Here is an 8467-nt window from a genome sequence, read left to right on the forward strand (position 1 = left end):
CCTAACTTAACCCCAACTTAATGTTAACATAGCCACAACTTAACCTTAACTTGACCCCAACTTAACTCTAACGTAACCACAACTTAATGATAACATAGCCACAACTAAACTTTAACTTAAATTTAACTTAACCCCAACTTCACTCTAACTTAACTGCAACTTAACCCCAACTTAACTCTAACATAACCGCAACTTAACCCCAACTTAACTCTAACATAACCGCAACCATTGCAAAGCAGCTTTACAGGAAATTAAGTTTCTACAATATCTTTAGTAGTACAGTAGCTTATCAGTGGTGACTATGTCAAGTTAATGTACATATGGCAGAAATGTACAGTAAAAATCAGTTAATGACGTAATCAAACAGACGATGAACACTATTAACAGCAATGATTATAACAACTTAACCCTAACTTAACCCCAACTTAATGTTAACATAGCCACAACTTAACCCTAACTTAACTCTAACATAACCCCAATTTAATGATAACATAGCCACAACTTAACTCTAACTTAACCCCAACTTAACTCTAACTTAACTGCAACTTAACCCCAACTTAACTCTAACATAACCACAACTTAACCCCAACTTAATGTTAACATAGCCACAACTTAACTCTAACTTAACCCAAACCTAACCACAACTTAACTGTAAGCTAACTAAAGAACTAAAATAACTAAACCTGAAATAAGAATTCAAAAAAATTACAGACATTTAAAAAAAGCAAAAACTAATAGTAATTAAAACAACGTGTTTAGAAAATGGCTAAAACTTTAATATTAAAGTTAAAACCAAAAATATTAAAATAAAAACTCATTCAAAATAATATTACTTGTGATGTTTTTATCAGCTCTCATTCTGACGGCACCCATTCACTGCAGAGCATCCATTGCTGAGACACTGATGCAGTGCTACATTTCTCCAAACCTGATGAAGAAACAAACTCATCCTGATCTCGTATGCCCTGAGGGTGAACACGTTTCAGCACATTTTCATTTTTGGCTGAACTGTTCCTTTAAGCACAAGAGTAATACACACGTGTGTGGTGTGTAAAGTGAGATTAAGCGTGTGCGCTGTAATCCCTGTTTATGCGACGTGTGTGTGACAGTGAATGTCCTTTAAGACCAGTTTGTTCATTCACACTCTTAAAATGTATGAATATAAACATACTAAAACGGTTAACCCTATAATTTTTGGATATGTGAATTTCTACGACTTCTAAATGATGAACATGATCAAAACTCACCATCAATCTCTGATTGATAGTTTAGAGTTTTTTAATCCAGTGAAAGCTCTTTTAGTGTAATTGTAGAAACTCTTCACGTGTCTTTCTGCTGTCAGATCTCGACTGATTTTAATCAAGTAAGCGTCAGATTTTTTAGCCAAGTCAAGTCAAGTGTGTTCATAGAGGTTTCCATGGGCCAATGCGAATAAAGCTAGATTTAAATAAAAAAAGACATGATATTGTCGGACCTGACATTTTATTCTTATCCAAAACAAGATGTGATATGAGTGTGATACATAGGCTACATACATACACTACCAGTCAAAATGTTTTGAACAGTAAGAAAGATCCAATAGAAAGATCCAAAGATCAGCATTCATATGAAATAAAAAGCTTTTGTAACATTGTACACATACCATTCAAATGCTTGGAGACAGTATTTTTATTTTTTGGGGAAATGATAGAAATTAATACTTTTATTTAGCAAGGATGCTTTAAATTAATCAAAAGTGACGATAAAGACCTTTATAATGTTACAGAAAAAATTATATTTCAGATATATGCTGTTCTTCTGAACTTTCTATTAATCAAAGAAACCTGACAAATTCTACTCGGCTGTTTTCAACACAATAATAATAATAATAAATGTTTTTTGAGCAGCAAATCAGAATATTTTACATTTTAAAATATATTCAAATAGAAACAGTTATTTTAAATAGTAACAATATTTCACTATATTACTGCTTTTGCTGTATTTTGGATCAAATAGATGCAGGCTTGGTGAGCAGAAGAGAATTCTTTAAAAAAACATTAAAAATCTCACTGTTCAAAAACTTTTGACTGGTATAGTGTACATATATATATATATACACATACAGTGGGTACGGAAAGTATTCAGATCCCCTTAAATTTGTCACTCTTTGTTATATTGCAGCCATTTGCTAAAATCATTTAAGTTAATTTTTTTTCCTCATTAATGTACACACAGCACCCCATATTGACAGAAAAACACAGAATTGTTGACATTTTTGCAGATTTATTAAAAAAGAAAAACTGAAATATCACATTTTTTTGTCCCAGTCCAGCCCTGTCTCCAGATGAACACTTACTGGACTGAAGCAGCTCAGCTTTACTTGATTCTCCATCAATCATGTTTTAGAGTCTCAAATCTGATCCTCAGGATCTTTTGAGGAGCGTTTGTTTCCAGAAGCTTTACTTTCAGTGTTCCTCAGCGGAGGAATGATCTTCACAAGCCTCCAGAACATCTCACATCTGAGGAGCCTTTATTTCTTCAGCGCTCAATCACTGCAGTATATGTTTGGAGCATTTCACTCTCATCTCACTGAGACATGTTACTGCAGATATAGAGCGACCGCTAATATTTAGATCATTTTATGTCAGTATCTGCTGTATTGTTAGAAAGATCTCACTGAGTTACATTACAAGCATCAGAATCTCATCATATAAAATCAGCATCTGCACTGCATATTTTTGAGTCTCTGAATAAAACTGAGCTGTTTTTTCCTCCATATTCTCACTGTATCACACTATATAAAAGCCTGATGCATCAAACTTTATATTTTGCCTCTAAACTGTTCCACTTCAAAATAATCCGATTTTTCCATTATTTCATAAGTCAGACTGTACAGGGTATGTACAGGTATATTTGCAGCAATAGCCAACAATACATTGTATGGGTCACAATTATACATTTCTCTTTTATGCCAAAAATCATTAGGATATTAAGTAAAGATCATGTTCCATGAAGATGTTTTGTAAATGTCCTACCGTAAATACATAAAAACATAATTTTTGATTAGTAGTATGCATTGCTAAGAACTTCATTTGAACAACTTTAAAGATGATTTTCTCAATATTTCGATTTTTTTGCGCCCTCAGATTCCAGATTTTCAAATAGTTGTATCTCAGCCAAATATTGTCCGATCCTAACAAACCCTACATCAATGGAAAGCTTATCTATTCAGCTTTCATATGATGCATAAATCTAAATAAATAAAAAATGCCCCTTCTGGCTGGTTTTGTACTCCATAGTCACACATATGAATGAGCGGCTCAGAGTTGCACCTGTCGCGCTTTAAAATGCACCTTCTATATATGTTGTTATTTAAAAGCTGCTTGTGATGGGCTTTGGTTCGTTGTGTGACTTTCTCATCACCACCTGCTTTTGGTGATTATCAGTGTGTTACAAAGATACAAAACAGATTTCAGTACTTCAATAGGTTGGTATATTAACATTATATCAGTTAATGAAATTACAGTATTTTCCTGTAAATGCAAGTTAAAACCGTAAAACCTGAAATGTTGCTAGCATATTTTTTACGGTAAAATTCCGGCAACCACAGCTACCGTTTTTTTACCGTAAATTTTACAGAATTTTTTTTACAGTGTATACATCATCTGAAAGCTGAATAGAATGCAAGTTAAAACCGTAAAACCTGAAATGTTGCTAGCATATTTTTTACGGTAAAATTCCGGCAACCACAGCTACCGTTTTTTTACCGTAAATTTTACAGAATTTTTTTTACAGTTTTACATCTTTACTTAATATCCTAATGATTTTTGGCATAAAAGAAAAATGGATAATTTTGACCCATACAATGGGTCCCACACAATATACCTGTGCTGCTTATGACTGCTTTTGTGCTCCAGGGACACATATACATACATACACACAGGGTGAGATGAAATATACTATTGTTTTAAGTCTCTTAATATATATAAAAATATATACAAGATATTTGAGGTAAAAATGTTAATAAATGTAACTATACTTGCCCAGTTGATTGACTACATTAAGAATTGCAAACACTTTTTTTGTATGAAATGAAATGTTGCTTGAATATGCAAATGCTGCATTATCCTATTAAATATGCACTAATTTGCACACAAATCCAAAACAGAAACCTGAACTTTGGATAAAGTCAGCCATACATATACATTTTTTGTGGCAAAAACATATTTTAAATATGCTAAATAAATATATGTTGTAAACAGTGAAGTATATGAAATATATATTTTTAATTAAAAATATATTATTTAGTTTCAACTTACTAAACTATATTTCTAAATGTAATTATTTATTTTTATTTAAATGTGTTCACATCTGTTATAGAAAACTAATAAAGATTTTCTTAAAATCCGACATGTGTGAATGCATTTTCTTGGATCGAAATATATGGAGGGCAAAATTTATTTTGAATGCTTTTTAAAAAATATATAAAAAAATTTTAAAAAATAAAAAAAAAGTGGGCAAAATATATTGGTAGAAAATGTTTACGAAAATATATATATTTTTAGCAAATATATATTTTGGACAATTTTTATATATTTTTAAATACATTTTAAAATATTGTAATATATTTTATATTTAATAATATCTAAAGATAAATTGTTTGATTTTGTTGACATATTTAAGGGTTTTTCCAGAAATGTTTTTGGATTTCTCTTTATATCACTCCATAAATCAGAAAATACAGTCAACAGCCAGAAAACAAATACATTTTCACCATGTTATTAAGTTTGCTGTATGTAAGAGAAAGAAGATATGGATTAAAACTGAAATGCAGATAAAGTGAATAAACACTTAAGGTTTTCTTTGCACTAAAAACATTATGAAAACCCCAAAATCTCCAAATTCATTCTCGTGTCTGTAACTATATCGTTTGTGTGAATCATCATGTCCACAATAAAACATGGATTTACCATCAATTCAGCTCTCTGTACAAATAACTAAAAGCTTTTACAATTGTAAACAGGCCTGTAGAATTTAAATACCCAAATTTATATATTTACATACACAAATGTACATGCAATCCAAAGGTTTGAGAGCACTAATATGCTTCTGTCTAATTTATACACAGCATTTGTGCATTACAAAATGTATAATTTATATGTATTATAATTATATATTATCAGCATATTTTGAGTGAATAGTTGAGGTGAAAAATGTCAGATATGATAATCAGTATTTGGTGTTTGTCTCGTGCTTTAATGACAGATGATGATGATGATGATGATGATGATGAAGATTTGTTTCAAAGAACATCTCGAGCTTCACTTTAAGTTGTCTGTAAGAGTCACATGACACTCATTTACTTACATTTGATTGGTCACTAGAAATACTGCATTTGATGTCCTTTATTTGATTTAAATGTACTTAAATAAAAAGGCTTTTGAATCACAGTTCACATGCAACTTGCTTTAATGAATAAAAAAAACACATACACACATTTGTTATAGTTTATTAACACCTCGTCACCAGAAAAATGCAACTTTTCTTATCAAACTGATGCTCAGACATTGTATACGCTTATTTCAATTTATGATATTATTCAGGAAATTAATAAAAATGCATTCAAAACTGTGCTCTGTGAGGGATTCAAGAGTTGATTAAATGCTAAAAATTAATTTAAAAAATAAAAAAATTAATAAATAATCATATTAGATAAATACATAAATATTATATTTATTACTAAATTATTACCTGCATGTCAGGTGACCATTAACCTAAATCAGATCAATTAAATTATTCTTAAATGTTAAATTATTGTAATATTAACTTGTTAATGTTAAATGTTTGTCAGTCCCTGAATTATAACCCATGAATTTAATTTACAGACCATTCTACAAAAAAACAAAGCTTTTTTTGTTTTTTTCAGATTTACGCCTACTTTTTTAAAATGTTTTATTACAAAACTTGTAGAAACATACAGAAACAGGGAAGCGAGACATGAATATACTCCAACAAAAAGCAATTATAAAAATAAAAACAGAAAACAAATATTCTGTATTTGCATGTCAAATTAAAAACAAAGCTTTTAATATCAGATCAATTCACTACTTAACAGTTCATCTGAGGCTAAAATAAACTTCTGATATACACAGCAGAGGGCAGCAGAGCATCACGATCGGACTGAACCGGATCAATAATGGGGACCTTGTGTCCTCTCTTTCCTCCAGAATGACTGGTTTTGGGTTTGTTTTCCTATATCTCTACAGTCCTAATTCATTATATCTACTTGTATTTACATTGCTTTGACCGCTCACTGTAGGTCCTGCCTTCTCACGCCACGATTGGTCGATTATTACAGCACCTGCATGCTATTGGTCAAACTAGTTTTCAGTCATTGCATTCAGCAAGTATGAAAACAATAGGATTTTATGCAATTAAGAAATCTTTTTAAACAACAGAGTGGCACATGCACGCTGGGATCAGCATCAGAGACCCACCTGCTGTATTAAAGAGTTAGTTAATATTTGACACGTTGTAATCACTTACTCTGAGGCTTTGTGGATCAGGAGAACTGGTGTGACGTCACGAGGCTCCTGATGTCATTCATCTGAAGATCTGGATCTCTCAAACAGATTTATTCTCTCTCTCTCTGTAGATCCACACCAGAAACAAGCTTTATTCAGAAACATGAACTGGGTTATGGCAAGTATAAGTCCTGAACAAGGCATTAATGATAAAGCTGATGCTTACTGAACCACTGACTTGTGTTTGTCACACACGCATGCATGTATCTTACACAGTTTTACAATAAACTAATAAACTTAATGTGATGCATATGTGTCATACATAAATGAATTCATATATACTGTAACTGTTATGTAATGATACCTAATGCATCCTTCAGAAATCATTCTAATATGCTGATTTGCTGCTCAAGAAACATTTCTGATTATTATCAATGTTGAAAACTGTTGTGCTGCCCAATATTCTTGTGGAAACTGATGCATTTCATTTTTCAGGAATCTCTGATCAATAGAAAATTCAAAAGAGCAGCATTTATTTGAAATATAAATCTTTTGTAACATTATAAATGTCTTTACTGTCACTCTTGAAGTTCAGGTGTGACGTTTACAGTCATGTGACGCTGATTGTGATCCTTCAGTATTCAGTTCAAGTACACTGCAAATAAATAAATAAAATAAAAATGAATACATAAACAAAAACTAATTTATTGCAAATACATAGGTTTGATTTTGGCATTGCTGGGGACATAACTGCAGACAACAGACATTTAATTGTCTGATCAAAATGATTGCTAGGGACAATTTAGGAGTCACTGGATATTGTTAGGATCATGTCAGAGCGTCTCTACTAAACCCTACAGCCTTTAAAACCATAACAAGCGATGACCGACTTTATATAGTTCTCTCCTTAAATATGAAGAGGTCAAACAACAGATTAATTAGTTACTCCAAATTTCACAAAAAGCTTATGGTTGTGATTATAATATAAGTCAGACATTGAGTTGCTGTTTTGGTCTCTTGTAAGGAAAATTCATTCACTTGTTTTGTAGCCACACAGAGACATTTCAGTCAGATTTAATGTTCCTAATCTCATTTTGTTAGTGACTTTTCTTTCTGTTTTAAAGACGCTTTTTTTGGATTGTTTGACTACTCAGAAGAGAATATAATATGACTGAATTAATTTGTGTTTCCTGCTAGTTAAATTTCACATACATAAACAAAAATTCACTGGCTCTAAATCTCTCTTTTCTTTATTCAGAGTTGATCTAGACGAGTACATGGCAACTATTCAAAGTTCTGTTAATCCTAAAGCAGTGAAAACACCTCTATATTCATCATATGTGTCCTCTTAAGGTGAAACATGGTTACTACACTTTTATTATAATACAACCATGGTTCATTTTCTTAAGGAATTTGTATTTGTGTATACTTTCTTTCTTTTTGTCTTTGTTTTGTTTTTATAACTGCGCTGCCTTAATGGTTTGATGTTTTGTACTGTTTAAGAAAAAATTTATAAAAAATATTTGTGATCCGCAGTCTAAAGTCCTGATCTGAATCAAAAGATTTGTGAATCCGCTCCGAAGGTTTGATCTAAATAAAATGATTTGTGATCCGCAGTCCGTCGTCTGAATCTGAATAATGATGTGTGAACAATCATTTCAGATCAGGGGGCGATTGCGTAAACTGTTTAGACTAGTCTTAAAAAGTTAGTCATCTAATTTTTTTTCTTCAAGACTGGTCATAACTTTTTTAATTCAGTTATGAAAAGGTAGATTGGTCTTATCTGTATTGGAAAAGTAAGACTGATTCTTACCCCAACTGCTAGTTTAGTCCTTAAGTCCTTAAGACACAGTCTTAACATGAAGGCTAAGTTTATGCAAATTCATTCATTCGCAAAATGATTCGCTCAGAAGTTCAGAAGTTCCGATCTAAATCAAATGATTCGCAAACCCGCTCCGAAGTTC

This window comes from Sinocyclocheilus grahami, unplaced genomic scaffold, assembly GCF_001515645.1.
Source record: "Sinocyclocheilus grahami isolate Dianchi unplaced genomic scaffold, SAMN03320097.WGS_v1.1 scaffold2028.1, whole genome shotgun sequence".
Taxonomy (NCBI): domain Eukaryota; kingdom Metazoa; phylum Chordata; class Actinopteri; order Cypriniformes; family Cyprinidae; genus Sinocyclocheilus; species Sinocyclocheilus grahami.